Genomic DNA, 18,989 nt, shown 5'->3' with positions numbered 1-18,989 from the left:
CCCCAACCGTGTATGTACGACCCGTACCCTTACCCCAACCGTGTATGTACGACGCGTACCCCCACCCGCGGACGTATGGAGCGTACCCCCACCCCAACCGTGTATGTACGACCCGTACCCTCACCTCAACCGTGTATGTACGACGCGTACCCCCACCCGCGTACGTATGGAGCGTACCCCCACCCCAACCGTGTATGTACGACCCGTACCCTCACCCCAACCGTGTATGTACGACGCGTACCCCCACCCGCGGACGTATGGAGCGTACCCCCACCCCAACCGTGTATGTACGACCCGTACCCTCACCCCAACCGTGTATGTACGACACGTACCCCCACCCCAACCGTGTATGTACGACCCGTACCCTCACCCCAACCGTGTATGTACGACGCGTACCCCCACCCGCGGACGTATGGAGCGTACCCCCACCCCAACCGTGTATGTACGACCCGTACCCTCACCCCAACCGTGTATGTACGACGCGTACCCCCACCCGCGTACGCATGGAGCGTACCCCCACCCCAACCGTGTATGTCCGACCCGTACCCCCACCCCAACCGTGTATGTACGACCCGTACCCTCACCCCAACCGTGTATGTACGACGCATACCCCCACCCGCGGACGTATGGAGCGTACCCCCACCCCAACCGTGTATGTACGACCCGTACCCTCACCCGCAGACGTATGGAGCGTACCCCCACCCCAACCGTGTATGTACGACACTTACCCTCACCCCAACCATGTATGTACGACACGTACCCCCACCCGCGTATGCATGGAGCGTACCCCCACCCCAACCTTGCATGTACGATGCGTACCCCCACCCGCGTATGCATGGAGCGTACCCCCACCCCAACCGGAGCGCACCCCAGGCCCCAACACCAGCACCTTCACACAACATCGCGCATGTACGAGTCGTACCAAGCCAGACACAAGGACAGCACCGTACAACAAAATGCCCAAAGTACACACCGTACACACGTTAAAAACGCACGTACACAACCAGGACAAAGCAAAACAACACAAGAATACACCATTCGAATGGCACAAAGCCACTAAACATGTCTAACAAGCACAAAAACAACACATTCACTGACCTGCAAATGCCAAAATCCAAAACATTGGCCCAAAACACAACCACTCCTTATAACACTCCCACCCAAAGTTCAAACACAGACACACCCACCAATGGACCAATAAAAAGGGCCCACAGACACAAACCATGAGCCTTTGCAACAGACTCACTGCTGCCAGACCCCACAGACAACCTACAGCACCAGACTTGAACCATTAATACACCTTACGCTTGCACACCTTCACACACACACCTTCACAAACACCCCCTCATCACATTCACACACACACACAAACAACCACACCCACACACACACAACCATCCACACCCACACCCCCCACAACCATCCACACCCACACCCCTCACCATGCCCACTAACAAGAATCCAAAGTTCACTAGCCGAGAAGTTGGAGGTCCTTGTCGATGAAATCCTCAGAGTCGAGCCACACCTCTTTGGAACATTGGTCAGACAGACCAGCATCTCCGACAAAACAGCCATGTGGCGGAGGATCGTCGATGCTGTGAATGCTGTTGCGGCCACCAGAAGGACCAGGCAGGAATGCCAATCCAGGTGGTACGATCTGCGGAGGAGGGTCCGAGCCAAAATGACCGACGACCACAACCAGGCCACCATCACTGGAGGAGGGCCGCCCCGCAGACCGGTACACTACCAGCCCTGGGAGGAGAGGGTGATGGCCATACTGCCGGTGGTGGCAGTCGACGGAGTAGAAGGACTCCGAGAGCCTGGTGAGTACACAAACAACTCACCTCACATGGGGGGAACGTCATCCACAACCAAACTCACAATCATGCACGCAACCACTCCAAGCTATCGCATGACTCACCCACACTCCATAAACACGCACATGCCACTAGCGCCACCATGCCACATGCACCCAGCTGGACAATCCCAAGTCACAGGCCACAGAAAACACCAACACAAGACACGGGAACCCGGATGGCGGGAGTGTGGGCCTCAAAAATCACATAGTGCAACTCAGAAGCAGCCAACTATGCCCTCAGGCCATAGGGCCTAGGTCACAGCCAGACAAACAGTGTGTCCCCACACAGGAAAGACTTGCCTGCAAATGGCGCACGCCTTGCATGAAGACATGGGGGTGAAGGCACTTTTCGCACATGACAGCAGCTAATGAACAGCCAATACTGTGAAAGAGTGGCAGCACACACCACCACAGCAGCAGCGCAGACACAGACACTACACCCAATGGGTGCCTGGAGATCAGAAACAAACTCACATGAACAAGCCAAGGGCCATTCAAAGATCTGCAAACAGTGTGTGCCTAGGACGCTGGGCTGAGGTGACAGAGGGTGACACACAGAGGAAGGGAGAGGGGGAGAGAGAGGGAGGGAGACACAGGGAGACGGACAGAGGGAGGAGGCTGACACAGGGAGGGAGGGAGAGGGGGAGAGAGAGGGAGGGAGACACAGGGAGACGGACAGAGGGAGGAGGCTGACACAGGGAGGGAGGGAGAGGGAGAGAGAGAGGGAGGGAGACACAGGGAGACGGACAGAGGGAGGAGGCTGACACAGGGAGGGAGGGAGAGGGGGACAGAGAGGGAGGGAGACACAGGGAGACGGACAGAGGGAGGAGCCTGACACAGGGAGGGAGGGAGGGAGGGAGAGGGGGAGAGAGAGGGAGGGAGACACAGGGAGACGGACAGAGGGAGGAGGCTGACACAGGGAGGGAGGGAGAGGGGGACAGAGAGGGAGTGAGAAAGGGATACACAGGGAGAACAATCCAGCCATGGGTGGTGTGGGAATGTCTTCTCGTCAGCAGGTGGACTGCGTGCATGTAGACAAGGGTGGCCAGTGCATGAATCCTCCTCTCTTCTCCATGGCAAAACACTGGGCCATGTCTCAACCTGTGCACGAGCACACCGACAGCTACCTGCATTACATAAGAGTGTGGAACAACTCCATGTGCCCACGTACAGTGCAACACGGAAGGCGCCAATGCATGGCTTGCCACACCTGCCCACTCCACTGCTGACTGCAGTCACAATTGACGCAGCAAGTAAGACTGTGTCACACATAGGTAAAGTCTCAAAAGCTGTGGACAAGGGACATACTCATGCACAAGTGCACTGTGAGTGGAATGCAAGACATATCCAAATACCCAGAGGAAATGTGCAAACTTTGAAACGAATGAAACATGGATGTTGCATGGAACAATAATAACATTGTCTCTCACACACACAGGTCAACGTGGTGGATCACCCCCCAACACTGGGGGGGAAGACTCACAGGACCCGGCTCTGCGGGATGACGACCTGTTAGAAAGGTTAGACGGACCGGGAGGGTCGGCCGAGGTCAGGGGGAGAGGTCTCCGGGGAGAGCCGTCTCCAGCGATCGTACAGACAAGTAACTTCCCCCCCCACAGACAGATACCACTCAAGGATAAGATTCAGCGTTCTTTATAAGCACTTCTTAAGGTACGGTGGAATGGTACAAGGAGGTCTGGACTCAGGGGTCCCCTCGATTCAAGTCTCTCAAGGTAGGGAAGGGGGTAGCGGGACAGTCTGTTTACCAGTCAGGTAGTTCGGATGAGGTGATGATTAGCTCACAATCCTCGAGCTTGGTGGTTTAGCTGGTACGGGCCGCGGCAGCGCCAGCAGGTCCCGGTCGAGATGGTCGGTACACGGTCCGCGGCAGCGCCAGCAGGTCCCGGAAAGATGGTCGATGTACGGTCCGCGGCAGCGCCAGCAGGTCCCGGAAAGATGGTCGTTACAACGGGCCGCGGCAGCGCCAGCAGGTCCCGACGAGGATAGATGTTGCAGAAGGCCGCGGCAGCGCCAGCAGGCAGGACGATGGTTCGCAGGATAGGCTACGGCAGCGCCAGTAGTCCGTCAAGGCTGAGTTCTCTCGGTGTCTCTCGACTCCAGGATACAACTGCCTTCCTGCTCCGGAGTTGCCCCAGTTATAGGGCAGGCGCCCTTTGATGTCCGGACCCTCGCACTTGGAGGTCGGAGGGCCCGGGATGAAGGTGTCCAGACACCCAGCAGGGGGTGGAGCCAGCGCCTGGGGGAGCTGGAGGCGATCGGCACCTGGCGGGGGAAGAGCTCTTGACGCTTCGTTCTCCCATTGACCTGCCAAGTGGTCCGCTCACCTCCTGGGTGGATGGTGGTGCCGGGATGTCGGGGCCGGCCAGGCCCGGGGTTAGGGTCGGGCCGAGGCCACGCGGCCTCGTGGTGCAGGGCCCAAGATGGCGGCTTGACCCGGCCGGGGGAGCCGATGGGGCTGGGGCCCGTGATGTGTGGAGTCCGAGGGTAGAAGATCCGTCGGGAGACGGGGTGCAGGTGCTTTTCGTGGGTTACGCCTGGCGGGCCGGAGCTGGGGCCCTGTCGTGCGGGGAGGGAGCAAGCCCTTCGTGTGGCCTGTCCAACATGCGTCCCCCCCAGCTGAAGGCGGGGAGAGTCACCCATCTCCTTGGGGACTCTCTTCGTCGAGGCGGAAAAAGCGTGACAGGCCATCCGCGTTGGCGTGGTCTTGGCCCGGTCGGTGCTCCACGGTGAAGTCCATTCCCTGCAGGGAAATGGACCAGCGCAATAGTTTTGGGTTCTCCCCCCGCATCTGCATCAGCCACTGCAGGGGTCGATGGTCGGTTTGTACCCGGAAGTGGGTACCGAAGAGATAGGGCCTGAGTTTTTTGAGGGCCCACACCACTGCGAAGGCCTCCCTCTCGATGGTGCTCCAGCGCTGTTCTCGGGCCAGGAGACGTCGACTGATGAAGGCCACCGGCTGGTCATGACCTTCGGGGTTTAACTGAGAAAGAACGGCTCCGATGCCGTGGTCGGAGGCGTCGGTCTGTACCACGAATTCCCGACTGTAATCGGGGGCCTGGAGCACAGGGGCGGTGCACAGGGCGGCCTTCAGCTTCTCGAAGGCCGCTTGACAATCGGGGGTCCAGTTAATCCGCTTCGGTTGGTTCTTGGACGTGAGACCCGTGAGGGGCCCCACGATGCTGCCGTAGTCCTTCACGAACCGCCGGTAGTAGCCGGTGAGCCCCAAGAAGGCTCGGACCTCGGTCTGGGTGACGGGGGGCTGCCAGGACTGGATGGCAGCAATCTTAAGTTGCAGCGGGGCCACCAGCCCGCTTCCCACTTGGTGCCCAAGGTAGGTCACGGACCCTTGGCCAATTTGGCACTTGCCGGCCTTAATCGTGAGGCCGGCCCGCTGGAGGGCCTGTAGGACCTCTTGGAGGTGGAGGAGGTGGTCGGACCAGTGGCGGCTGTATACAGCGATATCGTCCAGGTAGGCAGCGCTGAACTCTTCGAGCCCCGCCAAGACCTGGTTCACAAGGCGTTGAAACGTGGCGGGGGCATTCTTCATGCCGAAGGGCATGACCTTGAATTGGTAGTGGCCATCGGGGGTAGAGAAGGCCGACCGTTCCTGAGCCCTGGGTGTGAGGCCGATCTGCCAGTAGCCCGCTGTTAGGTCGAAGATACTAAGGTAGCGGGCGGCCCCCAGCCGGTCGATCAGCTCGTCTGCTCGGGGAATCGGATGAGCGTCGGTCCGGGTGACAGCGTTCAAACCCCGGTAGTCGACGCAGAATCTCAGTTCAGGTGTGGTGCCGGGGGCAGCGGCTTTGGGAACCAATACAACCGGGCTGGCCCAGGGACTGTCCGAGGGCTCGATGACCCCGATTGTGAGCATCTTGGCCACTTCCTCCTGTATGCAGGCCCGTACCCGATCTGGTACGCGGTAGGCCCGGTGTCGGACAGGGGGACTGTCCCCGGTGTCCACGTCGTGCAAACACCAAGGGGTGACCCCGGGGGTGAGGGAGAACAGGGTAGCGAACTGCAGCAGGAGGTTCCGGCAGCCCTGGCGTTGCTCCGAAGTGAGGGCGTCAGAGAGCCGGACCCCGTCCACGGAGCCGTCATTCTCCTGAGTCGTCAGAAGATCCGGGAGGGGTTCGGAGTCTTCCTCTGCCCCACTGTCCGTAGCCATCAAGAGGCTGAGTTCTGAGCGCACAAAGTGTGGTTTGAGTCTGTTGGTGTGGAGGACCCGAAGGGGGTTCCGGGAGGTCCCCATGTCGATGAGGTAAGTGACGGGGCTTTTGCGCTCGACCACTTTGAAGGCCCCCGTCCACTTATCTTGCAAGGCACATGGTTCGGTGGGGGACATCACCCACACTTGTTGACCAGGCTCGAACTCAACGGAGGAGGCATTGTGATCATACCACCTCTTCATGTCCTCCTGGCTGGCCTCGAGGTTCGCCTTGGCCAGCTCCCTGAAGCGCCGGGCCTGACTGCGTAGGGCCAGGATGTATTTGAAGACGTCTGGAGGGGTCTTTAGGGGGGCCATCTCCCAACCTTCCTTGACTAGGCTGAGGGGCCCTCGCACAGGGTGCCCGTACAGGAGTTCAAAAGGGCTAAAGCCGAGGGATTTCTGGGGGACTTCTCGGTAGGCGAAGAGGAGGCACGGGAGTAGTACATCCCACTGGCGACGGAGGGGCTCTTCCAATCCCCCAATCATCCCCTTGAGAGTGCGGTTAAACCGCTCCACTAGTCCGTTCCCTTGGGGGTGATAGGGGGTCGTGAATCTGTAGGTGACCCCGCATTGTTGCCAGAGGGACTTCATGTATTTGGAGATAAAGTTCGTGCCTCGGTCGCTGACGACTTCTCGGGGGAAGCCCACCCGGGAGAAGATCCCCATTAGGGCCCGGCCAACCACCGGAGCTGTCACGGTCCGTAGGGGCACCGCCTCGGGGTAGCGGGTGGCATGGTCCACCAGTACTAAGATGAACCTGTGTCCTTGTGCCGTGCGGGGGTCCAGAGGCCCCACAATGTCTATCCCCACCCTCTCGAACGGGGTGGTGACCACAGGGAAGGGTTGCAGAGGGGCTTTCAGCTTCCGACCACTCTTCCCGCTGGCTTGGCATGTGGGGCAAGATCGGCAGTGGTTCAGGACGTCGTTCCTCATTTTCGGCCAGAAAAAGTGGGTCACTAGGCGGCTGTACGTTTTGTCCTGGCCCAGGTGTCCAGCCAGGGGGACATCGTGGGCCAGGTTGAGCAGGAAGTCTCTGAAGCGGAGAGGTACCACCAGTACTCGACCGGCCCCCAGCTCGGCGATTCTTTGTTCGCTGTATAGCAGGTCGTTATCCCAGTAGACCCAGTGAGTTCCGGTGGAGTCCCCTGCGTTCTGGGCGCTGGCTTGTTGGCGGAGTCCCTCGAGGGAGGGACAGGTCTTTTGTTCCTGGCGGAACTGTTCTTGGGTGGGCCCCCCTTCTTGACGCCACTGAGCCAGGCCGGGAAGGTCCTGGGGTTGCGCGTCCCCTTCGGTCGTTGGCTCTGGGGGGCTGGCCTCGTCGTGGTCTTCAACTGGGGCGACCGGGGGCGGAGGTGCTGGCCATTCCGGTTCTTCTGATCGGGGGACGGCACGGGCGGCCATGGACCGGGTGGTTATGCAGGCCCAGTCCGGGAGGCCCAGCATCCCCAGGTGCTCTCTTCTCTCAACTGTGGCCCACGGGGAACTCTCGAGGTCATTCCCCAGGAGGCAGTCCACGGGGGCATCGTCCCGGACCGTCACCTTCAACAGGCCGGAGACCCCTCCCCATTCGAATGGGACGCAGGCCATTTGACACATACTTTCAGAGTTGTCTGCCGAGCGGACAGGGCAGAGAATGTTCGGCAGGATCTGCTCGGGCTTCACCAGGTGACAGTGGACGGCCGTCACACTAGCGCCTGTGTCACGCAAGGCCTCGGCTCGCTGTCCATTAATGGTCACCTACTGACCGTATTTCCGGGTGTTAGCGGGTAGGGGAGCCCGCGGGATCATGTCTCTTCCCCCTAAGCACGCCAGGACCATGGCGGCCGGTTCCCACTCTTGCTGGGCCGGCTCATACTCTTCTGGTTCCTCCGATAATCGCTCTTCCCCCAGGGCGGCGGCAGCTACCTGGCGGGGCTTGGGTGTTTGGTTCTGCGGGCAGCTCGGGTCATTGGCGTAGTGGCCGACTCGCTGGCATCGGTGGCACGTGACGTTGGCCCGGAACCCAGGACGCAACGGGGGGTTGCTCCGGCCGGCCGGAGGCGGGGTGCTGGCCACGGGGGTTGCCGGCAAGGCGTCTCTCCCTTGCCCCTGGCCTCCTCCTCCACCCCGAGGACGGTGCTGGCCTTGGTTGCTTCTGTTCTGCTCGTGTGGCCCTTTCCGGCCCACTCGGGTGCTTTCCCATCGGTCAGCTTCGGCGGCGAGCTGCCGGGGGTCAGTCAGCTTACTGTCGAGGAGGTGCTGCCTGAGCTCGACGAAACAGTTGTTTGACAGGTGCTCCCATACCATAAGGTTAAAGAGTTGTTCGTAGGTGGTGACATGGCTCCCCTTGATCCAACCCTCGAAGGCACGGCTGAAATAGTTCACGTATTCTACCCAAGTTGTACCTGGGATCCGGGTGCAATCTCTGAACCTCTGGCGGTACATCTCGGGTGTGAGGCCGTAGCGGGTGAGGAGGGCAGCCTTCATGTGGTCGTAGGACGACATTTGGTGATCTGGAAGCTGCAGCAGGGCATCGCGACCCTCGTTGACGAACCTCCCCCATAGTCCGGCTCCCCAATCACTCCGGTCGATCCGGTGGGAGGTCATGGCGATCTCGTAGGCTTTAAACCACTGTTGTATGTCGTCTTCCCGGACATACTCGCGGACAACATCCTTGGGGATGTGGACTTTTCTCTCAGTTGGCCCCGGGGTGTGCGGTCGCTCAGGCACCCCCAGTTCTTTACTCTGTTTCCGAAGTTCTATTTCCGCCAGTTGGCGCTCGTGTTCGAGTGTTATTCTCTTCTCCTCCAGCTCTCTCTGTCTCTGCTTCTCTTCTCGTTCTTCTCGGAGCCGCATATGCTCTAGGTTGAGTTTCTGTTCGGCTAACTTGAGTTCCCCATCCATCTTGAGTCGTGCCATTTCCAACTCGTGCAGTCTGGTTCTTTCTCTTTCTCGGATCTCCTCCTGCGAGAGGCCCGTTCCCCGCTCCTCGGGAGCCGTGGCGTTCCCCTCTGGTGCGACACTGTTTTGGTCGGAGGGTCCGGCGATCCCAGTTTCTGTCCACGACTCAAGGGCGCGCTTTAGATCATCTTTGGTACTCAGGCCGGTGGTAGCAATGCCAAGTTCTATGCAGAATTGTTTCAGTTCGCGGTGGCTGTATTCTTCTAACTTATCCATTTGGAATTTCTCAGTGGAACCGCTATCTTTGGCCGACATCGTGGTTTTGTCGTGGGGTGAGCTACTCTTTGTACGATTACGCGTTGATTCGGATCGCGCCGCTGGCCACCAATGTTAGAAAGGTTAGACGGACCGGGAGGGTCGGCCGAGGTCAGGGGGAGAGGTCTCCGGGGAGAGCCGTCTCCAGCGATCGTACAGACAAGTAACTTCCCCCCCCACAGACAGATACCACTCAAGGATAAGATTCAGCGTTCTTTATAAGCACTTCTTAAGGTACGGTGGAATGGTACAAGGAGGTCTGGACTCAGGGGTCCCCTCGATTCAAGTCTCTCAAGGTAGGGAAGGGGGTAGCGGGACAGTCTGTTTACCAGTCAGGTAGTTCGGATGAGGTGATGATTAGCTCACAATCCTCGAGCTTGGTGGTTTAGCTGGTACGGGCCGCGGCAGCGCCAGCAGGTCCCGGTCGAGATGGTCGGTACACGGTCCGCGGCAGCGCCAGCAGGTCCCGGAAAGATGGTCGATGTACGGTCCGCGGCAGCGCCAGCAGGTCCCGGAAAGATGGTCGTTACAACGGGCCGCGGCAGCGCCAGCAGGTCCCGACGAGGATAGATGTTGCAGAAGGCCGCGGCAGCGCCAGCAGGCAGGACGATGGTTCGCAGGATAGGCTACGGCAGCGCCAGTAGTCCGTCAAGGCTGAGTTCTCTCGGTGTCTCTCGACTCCAGGATACAACTGCCTTCCTGCTCCGGAGTTGCCCCAGTTATAGGGCAGGCGCCCTTTGATGTCCGGACCCTCGCACTTGGAGGTCGGAGGGCCCGGGATGAAGGTGTCCAGACACCCAGCAGGGGGTGGAGCCAGCGCCTGGGGGAGCTGGAGGCGATCGGCACCTGGCGGGGGAAGAGCTCTTGACGCTTCGTTCTCCCATTGACCTGCCAAGTGGTCCGCTCACCTCCTGGGTGGATGGCGGTGCCGGGATGTCGGGGCCGGCCAGGCCCGGGGTTAGGGTCGGGCCGAGGCCACGCGGCCTCGTGGTGCAGGGCCCAAGATGGCGGCTTGACCCGGCCGGGGGAGCCGATGGGGCTGGGGCCCGTGATGTGTGGAGTCCGAGGGTAGAAGATCCGTCGGGAGACGGGGTGCAGGTGCTTTTCGTGGGTTACGCCTGGCGGGCCGGAGCTGGGGCCCTGTCGTGCGGGGAGGGAGCAAGCCCTTCGTGTGGCCTGTCCAACACGACCCCACCGGCAGTGACGACTCTCACCACTCTGTGGACGACCCCGACCAACCTGGCCCCTCTGGTGTCCAACCACCTGCAGCACCTGCGTCAGGTACAACTGGGCCAACCACCACCCCCACTCCTGCCACATCCCAGGAGACACCCAGGATCCCTGCCCCTCCACCACAACGCAGCCAGGCTGACCAGGAGGGACACGGTGTACCAGGCACCCAGGAGGAGGCAGGCGACAACGCAAATGCCACCCCTCAGGGGTCCCGGAGACCCGATGTGCCCACAAGGGCAGGCCAGGCGCAAGTGGGCAGGGGTGGTGGGAGTGGAGGACAGCGGAGGCGCGAGCCTGACCAGTTGGCTGCGGAACCAGTATATGCCCATGTCAGAAACATCATGGACACATACCGGCAGGACACCACGGGCATGGCCCAGGTTGTGTCCATACTCGAGGAGATCAAGACCCAGCAGGCCCAGCAACATGCGGAGCAACATGCCTGTCTACTGCGACACCAAGGGCGGATGGAGGACAGACAGGCTGAGCTTGTGACGCTGTTCACGGGAATTGACCGTTCACTCCGTCGGATAGCCGACAACATGGGCAACCCTCCCTGTGCCACCAGGCGAAGAACATCACCACCCACAGGGAGTGATCAGGAGGAGGAGGAAACATCCGATGGAGCTTCGCAAGCAGCGTCACGGCCTGCTTCTGAGGGTTCCCGCAGGAGGGCGGGTCGTCCACGGAAAAGACCGTGAGGGTCGGAGCACCAGCACCATCTCCCAGGACACCTGGCCTGGCACCTGGCCCACTGGAGCAACAGCAGCACAGCAGCAAATGACATTCTCTGCCACATGGACTTGCTGGTCACCGTCTGACCAATGTGGCAAAAGACTGTGGCATGTACCCTGAGGATTTTCAATGGCAAGGACACCAACTCCCCCAGTGAACTTTGGATTCCACACACCCAGAAAGCCCCTCTTGACATACCCCCCCCCACACCTACCCCAACACAAATAAAAACTAACACGCTTAAGAGATGATGCCTACATCTTGCATTATTACCTTACATGTGTCTTGTAAAGTTTAACCATGCCTGAGTTATCATTTGACTTCAACCATCCACACCCTAGGGCCTGGGTCTGGCACAGGACACACATGGGTCACATTGTATTAGGCAAGACAGACATGGAGCACCATACACACCCGTGATGGGCCCAACCAGCTGAGGGGGTGGCCGCACAACAGTGCCGACAGACATATTGAGTACAGCGACAGCCATGCGCAGAGGTCAGGGATCATGTGGAGTGTCCGGGGGGGCACCCAGGTATTTGTGGACAGGTGGCAGAACCATGTCCTGCAAGCTTGAGTCAGGTGGATGCAGAGAATGGTGGCCTGGCCAACGTTGGATGCATGGGGATGGCACATGTCACAATACCCACACAGTCATGGACATCATGCACAATACACAGTCTAATCCCACACAAACAGCTTGCATCTTGCTACTCGACACATAGACACATAGCCACTATCGCGGAAAACCATGCCAGACATGCCGGATGCACCATGGCAACACACCAGCATTGACTGAGAAGAGGCACCTTGGAGGCATAGGGACACCTTTATTAGTCATGTATTTGGGATTGCAGAGGCAACTCGGAGTACACATGAACGGGTCATGTGGAGTAACATGTGGGTCCAACACTGGCACCCCCCTTCTGCAGCACAAATGCGTGATAGCCATGGAACTACCAGCTAAACACCCCCTGCTGCTCACGGAGAGACTGCCATACACCATTGATCCGCTGATGTGGAAGTCCCACACCATGTCAAGCCAATGCAAACCGTATGTGTCCGAGGGCAGTGTAACACACATTGATGCCATCATCACATTCCACAATCCCATCACTGATGACTGTCAACAAGTCTGACCATCTATTCAGGTGTACCCAGCTGCATGTCATGTGTACCATGGTGATGCGACATGTCTGCAGAGGAACCAAACATCGACAGGGGCAGTGTGCATACATCGTAAACAACTGCCACACCCAATACACCCCTGATGCATCCCTTACCCTAAGGAGACTTCCAAACTTGTCCGTGCATGTAGCGCTGAGTCAGCACACGATGACGTGTCCATGAGGAATAGCAGTCCCACAACAATGCAACCAGCAGACGGCATGCGCAAGTACCTGGGGAAGAGAGACACACAAGAAGTCAGCCACAAAAAGCACAGCCACTTGCATGTGCATGTACTCGACACATGTAAGGATGACAACATGCTACGTCACAATTATGACTGGGGAAATTCACATCACTGGCACCATCACTCCAGTGACACATCCACACACACCTCTGACTCACGTGGCATACATGCAGATGGACACACACATCGCAACACATGCCACACGGGGACCAATGCGTGCACACACAGACACTGGTACTCACCACTAAGTAAAGAAGTCGCGTATGAGCCGAGTCCGGATGTCCTCTTGCGGAACCACATCCTCCACATCACTAGCCCCATTGCCAAGACCTTCGTCCTCCACGGGTGGATGGTCCTGATCATCTTGATCCAGGATGAGTGGCACAGCTTTCTCAACTGCCATGTTGTGCAGCATGCAGCACACCATGAAGATTTTGCAGACCTTCGCCGGGGCATATGGGAGGGCGCCGCCGGTCTTGTGGAGGCATCGGAATCGGCTCTTCAGGAGGCCAAATGTCCTCTCTATCACTCGCCTTGTCCGGCCATGGGCGGTGTTGTAGCGGAGCTGGGCCGGCGTGATGGGGTTGCGGAGAGGTGTGATCAGCCATGGCATGTTGGGATAGCCAGCGTCCCCTACATGGAAAGCACATGGACATAAGTAGGACAGGAGAAGCGGTCGTGCTGGAAGTCTACGCAAAATACAGGACAGACAGAGTGTACCCACCAACAACACATGCTCGTTCGTTGCGCAGCTGCGTCATCATTTCAGGCACCCTGCTACGCCTCATGATGTAGGCATCGTGTGCTGATCCTGGAAAACGAGCACAGACATGTGAAATCACCATGTCGGACATACACACCACAAGGGCATTGATGGAGTGGTAGTGTTTGCGATTCCTGTACGCTACCTCCTGTGCCTGTGGTGGTACCAAAGCAACATGTGTCCCATCTATGGACCCAATGACATGGGGCATCCCTCCCAGGGCATAGAATCCACGCTTGACACCAGTCAACATTTCAGGGGTTGGGAAATGGATGAACTCATCCAGGTGAAGCAACATGGCTTCTAAGAAATCATGCAGCACACGGCAGAACATGCTCTGGGACATGCCACCAACATGAGCAATGGTATTTTGAAAGGTACCCGTGGCAAGAAAATGTAGGGCTGCCATTACCTTCAGCTTGGGTGTCAGTGCCGTAGGATACCTGTGCAGCGGTTGCAGGTGTGGTGCCAGCCTCGCCGTCAACTCCAGAATCAACGGTTGGGGGAAGCGGTAGCACCGGATACAGTCATTCTCCCGCATGTCAGCCAAGTCCGGAATTGCTCTGGGAAGAGGCGGCGCTCTGCAGTAATTTGGAAGTGACAAGGAAGAGTGAGTGCACTACAACAACAATTTTTTGGTGCTGAGCACATGTTAATCTGTCAATACACATATGCGACATACGGAGTCAGGTATGTGCCACTTGCCCTGGACACGTATGGCTGCCAGGTGACACTCCTACCAAGACCCAGCTACACACGGAGATTGTGAACCTCCACATGCCATGGCATGGGATTAGCTGTGTCCCAGTATAAGTGAACAGCCAGACGCAACACAGGAGTGACATACATCCACACATCAGCAGAAGTAGGATGTCGATTGCAGAGACTGGTAGCGGAACACTAGAGCCACAGGTCACATGACATTACACTAGGACAGCCCACACACCTTGCCATGAAGGTGTACATGTAATGACTCACCACACATTCATAGAGAGGATGCAGACATGTCCTTGTTACGCTACTCCGTGTCCCATGCATACATACGCACCTCACATCCGATACCACATGTGGCCTGGTGTGCGTAACAGTGTGCCATGTCCATCTACGCACAGACACATGTTGGTTGCTGCAACAACTGATGCTTTTGAGGGAGCTCCAACATCAAGCTAATATGAACCCCCGACACATACATGACATAGTCACATCGTGCACCGTGGGTAGTGACATGTCTGGTGTGGTAACCCCTGTAGCGGGCATCAGGGGACACTTGCGTGTGTTGTTGACCGTGCCATGCCAGTGAGGCTCATCCCAAGTGTGCAGTACGACATGCACACATGTCAAAGGAGTCAAGGGCATGCCTGGCACACATTGCACCGTCACACATAACATCTGTACACATCTCATCATACATCTGGTGCCTTCTCGACTCAGGAGTCATGTGCCACATCACAGCCTTTCACACCTGTGCCCCACACATGTAGTACTGCCCAGACAATGCCTTGATGTCCATCCATGGACAAGTATGTCAGCCCTATTCCTTCCTGTGTGCTGCCTGTCACCACTGTGATGTGTGAAAGGCACCGTACTTTCGCTAAGTGGGCCTGTGTACGTTCCCTATCACTATGGGAGTGCTGCCGTATGTCTACCCATAGTGATAGTGAGCGTACGCACGCGTGTACGGTCCGTATCACTTTGGGAACGCATACGCGAGCACACCCATAGTGATAGTGAGCGTACGCATGTGTGTACGCTCCGTACCACTATGGGTACGCATACGCGAGAACACCCATAGTGATAGTGAGCGTACACGCGTGTGTACGGTCCGTACCACTATGGGTGTTCTCGCGTATGCGTACTCATAGTGATAGTGAGCGTACACGCGTGTGTACGGTCCGTACCACTATGGGTGTTCTCGCCTATGCGTACTCATAGTGATAGTGAGCGTACACGCATGTGTACGGTCCTTCTCACTATGGGTACGCATACGCGAGAACACCCATAGTGATAGTGAGCGTACACGCGTGTGTACGGTCCGTACCACTATGGGTGTTCTCGCGTATGCGTACTCATAGTGATAGTGAGCGTACAGGCGTGTGTACGGTCCGTACCACTATGGGTACGCATACGCGAGAACACCCATAGTGATAGTGAGCGTACACGCGTGTGTACGGTCCGTACCACTATGGGTGTTCTCGCGTATGCGTACTCATAGTGATAGTGAGCGTACACACTTGTGTACGGTCCGTACCACTATGGGTGTTCTCGCGTATGCGTACTCATAGTGATAGTGAGCATACACGCGTGTGTACGGTCCGTACCACTATGGGTGTTCTCGCGTATGCGTACTCATAGTGATAGTGAGCGTACACGCGTGTGTACGGTCCGTCTCACTATGGGTGTTCTCGCGTATGCGTACCCATAGTGGTACGGACCGTACACACGCCTGTACGAGCCGTTGATATGCATTTGGGGTGCCCTAGGGCCCCGGGACGCACCGTACCTGTGTGTGAAGCTCCAAATTACATAGGGGACACATGAGGGACAAGTATAAAGGCCTACATGCATGCTGGTTGTCATGGAGACCAAGTTTAAAGTTTGAATTTTTTAAAGCAGGTGCACAGCAGTAGTCAGTTTGAATGAATCTACTTTGTTGCAATGTGGTTCTGGAGTTGACATCATGCTCAAGAAAAAAATACAATAAGAACACACTGACTGTGCTAGGTTTGAAGGGATTGGAGGAAACATAGGATGCAAATGTGAGTGACCAATCACTCTGTACTCCTGTGCATGAAACAGGCCAGCAAGGCAGATATAAGGCAGCCAGGTCCCATGAGGGAGCACTTGCCTGCACATCTTTGTATTCGACGACCCAGCTGCTGCTACTGATTCCCTGGAACCATGTCAAGGTCTGTGGAGAGGTCACAGCCTTTCACCCTGGAGGAGAACCTGGCTTTGCTGGATGTGATCCTCCCACAGTACCCCCTGCTGAATGGGCGACCAGGGTATCCGGTGAGTGCAGAGTCCACTAGCACAGACTGTGTCCCTTTTTTGTGACTGTGACTTCTGCCATTGTGTCCAGGTGTGACACACATGCTATGTACTGTAGGGGGAGTCTCAGGGGGGGGGAATGCGTGATGTCTCCCAGCCAGAGCATGCTGTGGTGCATGTCTGCCGTCCTCACTTGCATTGTGTTTAATGTGACAATCACTGCATGGTGAATGCCACATTCTGCCTGTCTTGTCCTCCTGGGAATGTAGCCTCTACAGTCCTCATGTGATTATGTGCTCAGACCAGTGTGACAGGTGACTGTACCCACAGATGTGTGTTTGTTCAGTGTACCTGTGCTGATAGTGTCCACATGATGTGTTCGTACCCTGGACATCGGTGTGTGTGTAAGTCCCCTGTCATGTGGGTGGGTGCATATGTGGAGTGTGGCACCCGGGCTGCATGAGGGATGGATATACCCTGCCCATGTGATGTGAGCAGGGAGCAGTGCTGTGTGTCTGATGTGCAGGGCCAGGCCCACACCTGTGAGCCCCCCCCGTCTAGTGGCACATGTGCAGAGTGAGGTTTGTCGCTGCATTTGGCAATGGCAGGTGAATGTCCTGTGCCTGTGTGTGTCTGTGTACTCTGCTGAGGTAACGTCAGTGGCCTGTGGCATGTGACTGCTTTGAGGTGCTGCCCAGACGCAGGAGGGGTGGGTGCAGAGTCCTCCCAGCAGTGCCCAGACATGAGAGGGGTGGGTGCAGAGTCCTCCCAGCAGTGCCCAGACATGAGAGGGGTGGGTGCAGAGTCCTCCCAGCAGTGCCCAGACACAGGAGGGGTGGGTGCAGAGTCCTCCCAGCAGTGCCCAGACACAGGAGGGGTGGGTGCAGAGTCCTCCCAGCAGTGCCCAGACACAGGAGGGGTGGGTGCAGAGTCCTCCCAGCAGTGCCCAGAGACAGGAGGGGTGGGTGCAGAGTCCTCCCAGCAGTGCCCAGAGACAGGAGGGGTGGGTGCCTATCACTCCCAGCAGTGCCCAGACACAGGAGGGGTGGGTGCAGAGTCCTCCCAGCAGTGCCCAGACACAGGAGGGGTGGGTGCAGAGTCCTCCCAGCAGTGCCCAGAGACAGGAGGGGTGGGTGCAGAGTCCTCCCAGCAGTGCCCAGAGACAGGAGGGGTGTGTGCCTATCACTCCCAGCAGTGCACAGACACAGGAGGGGTGGGTGCAGAGTCCTCCCAGCAGTGACCAGACACAGGAGGGGTGGGTGCAGAGTCCTCCCAGCAGTGCCCAGAGACAGGAGGGGTGGGTGCAGAGTCCTCCCAGCAGTGCCCAGAGACAGGAGGGGTGTGTGCCTATCACTCCTAGCAGTGCCCAGACACAGGAGGGGTGGGTGCAGAGTCCTCCCAGCAGTGCCCAGACATGAGAGGGGTGGGTACAGAGTCCTCCCAGCAGTGCCCAGACATGAGAGGGGTGGGTGCAGAGTCCTCCCAGCAGTGCCCAGACATGAGAGGGGTGGGTGCAGAGTCCTCACAGCAGTGCCCAGACGCAGGAGGGGTGGGTGTGATGCACAGTGTGAGCCTGGATCGTTGATTGTGTAGTTGCCCTAATTCCACCTGTGTACTTTCAATGGCACATACTGCTTGTGCCCTTCCCCAGAGGATCATGTCCCTATGACAAAGGTGCAATGCGTTGGATGCATACTATGCCTTGTTGTAAACAGCAAATTTGTTCTAATATGTCTCTCTGTGACATGTGCCTGGTGTATTGATGTAGTGTCACTTGTTCATCCTCACAGGTAGGCGCCTCTGCCAAGGAGCAGATATGGCTGACCGCCGTTAGTGCCGTGAGGAGTGCGGATGGTCGCAAGCGGCGCCTGTCCCAGGTGAGGAAACGCTGGCAGGATATCCGGTGCTGGACGCGGAGGATCGCACGGGTCCTGCTGGGGGACTCACTTGAGACCCATAAGAACCGCGGGCGCCGCTGTCTGACCCACATCCACAAGCGTGTGCTGGTATTTCCAGACTTGGAGAGGCGCTTACAGGAGAAGCAGCAGCAGGAAGGGGGTAGGTACATGTGTGTTTGTTGTGTGTCACCAGCATTTGTAAGTGCACGGTTGCATGGATACACTGCCAGGGTTTAAAGGTGCTGTGCAGATCCTGTTACCCACAGTATAGCGGTGCTCTCCTGCCTCCCTTCCCCTCCTTGCAATGTGTTCCCTGGTCTGTGTGTAGTCACTCCTTTACAAGGTAATGTAGGCTGGCGCTTTCTCCACGTGAACTATGCCTGTAGCATCATGTGTGGGGGTGGTGTGTAACAGGTTTTGGGACCTTGCCTGTGCCCTGTCCAGTTCACTGCATGTGGGTTCCATGTCAGTTGGCACTGATGCTGAGTCCAGACATGGGAGTTAGTCTCTCAAGTGTCATGCCTTACAGCGCGCATGTACTATGTTGTGGCCTGTGACATGATGTGCATGAGTGTGCGATACGCATAGTGCAGGGATGGTGGCGTGTGTTGCAGTCATTCCCATTCAGGACCATGGAGTTGTGTGGCCACTACTGTCCCCTGGGGCATATTTTCCTA

This window comes from Triturus cristatus, chromosome 10 (assembly GCF_964204655.1).
Source record: "Triturus cristatus chromosome 10, aTriCri1.1, whole genome shotgun sequence".
In the NCBI taxonomy this organism is placed as follows: Eukaryota; Metazoa; Chordata; class Amphibia; order Caudata; family Salamandridae; genus Triturus; species Triturus cristatus.
The sequence above is the reverse complement of the archived record's forward strand: the minus strand, read 5'-3'. Positions refer to the sequence as shown.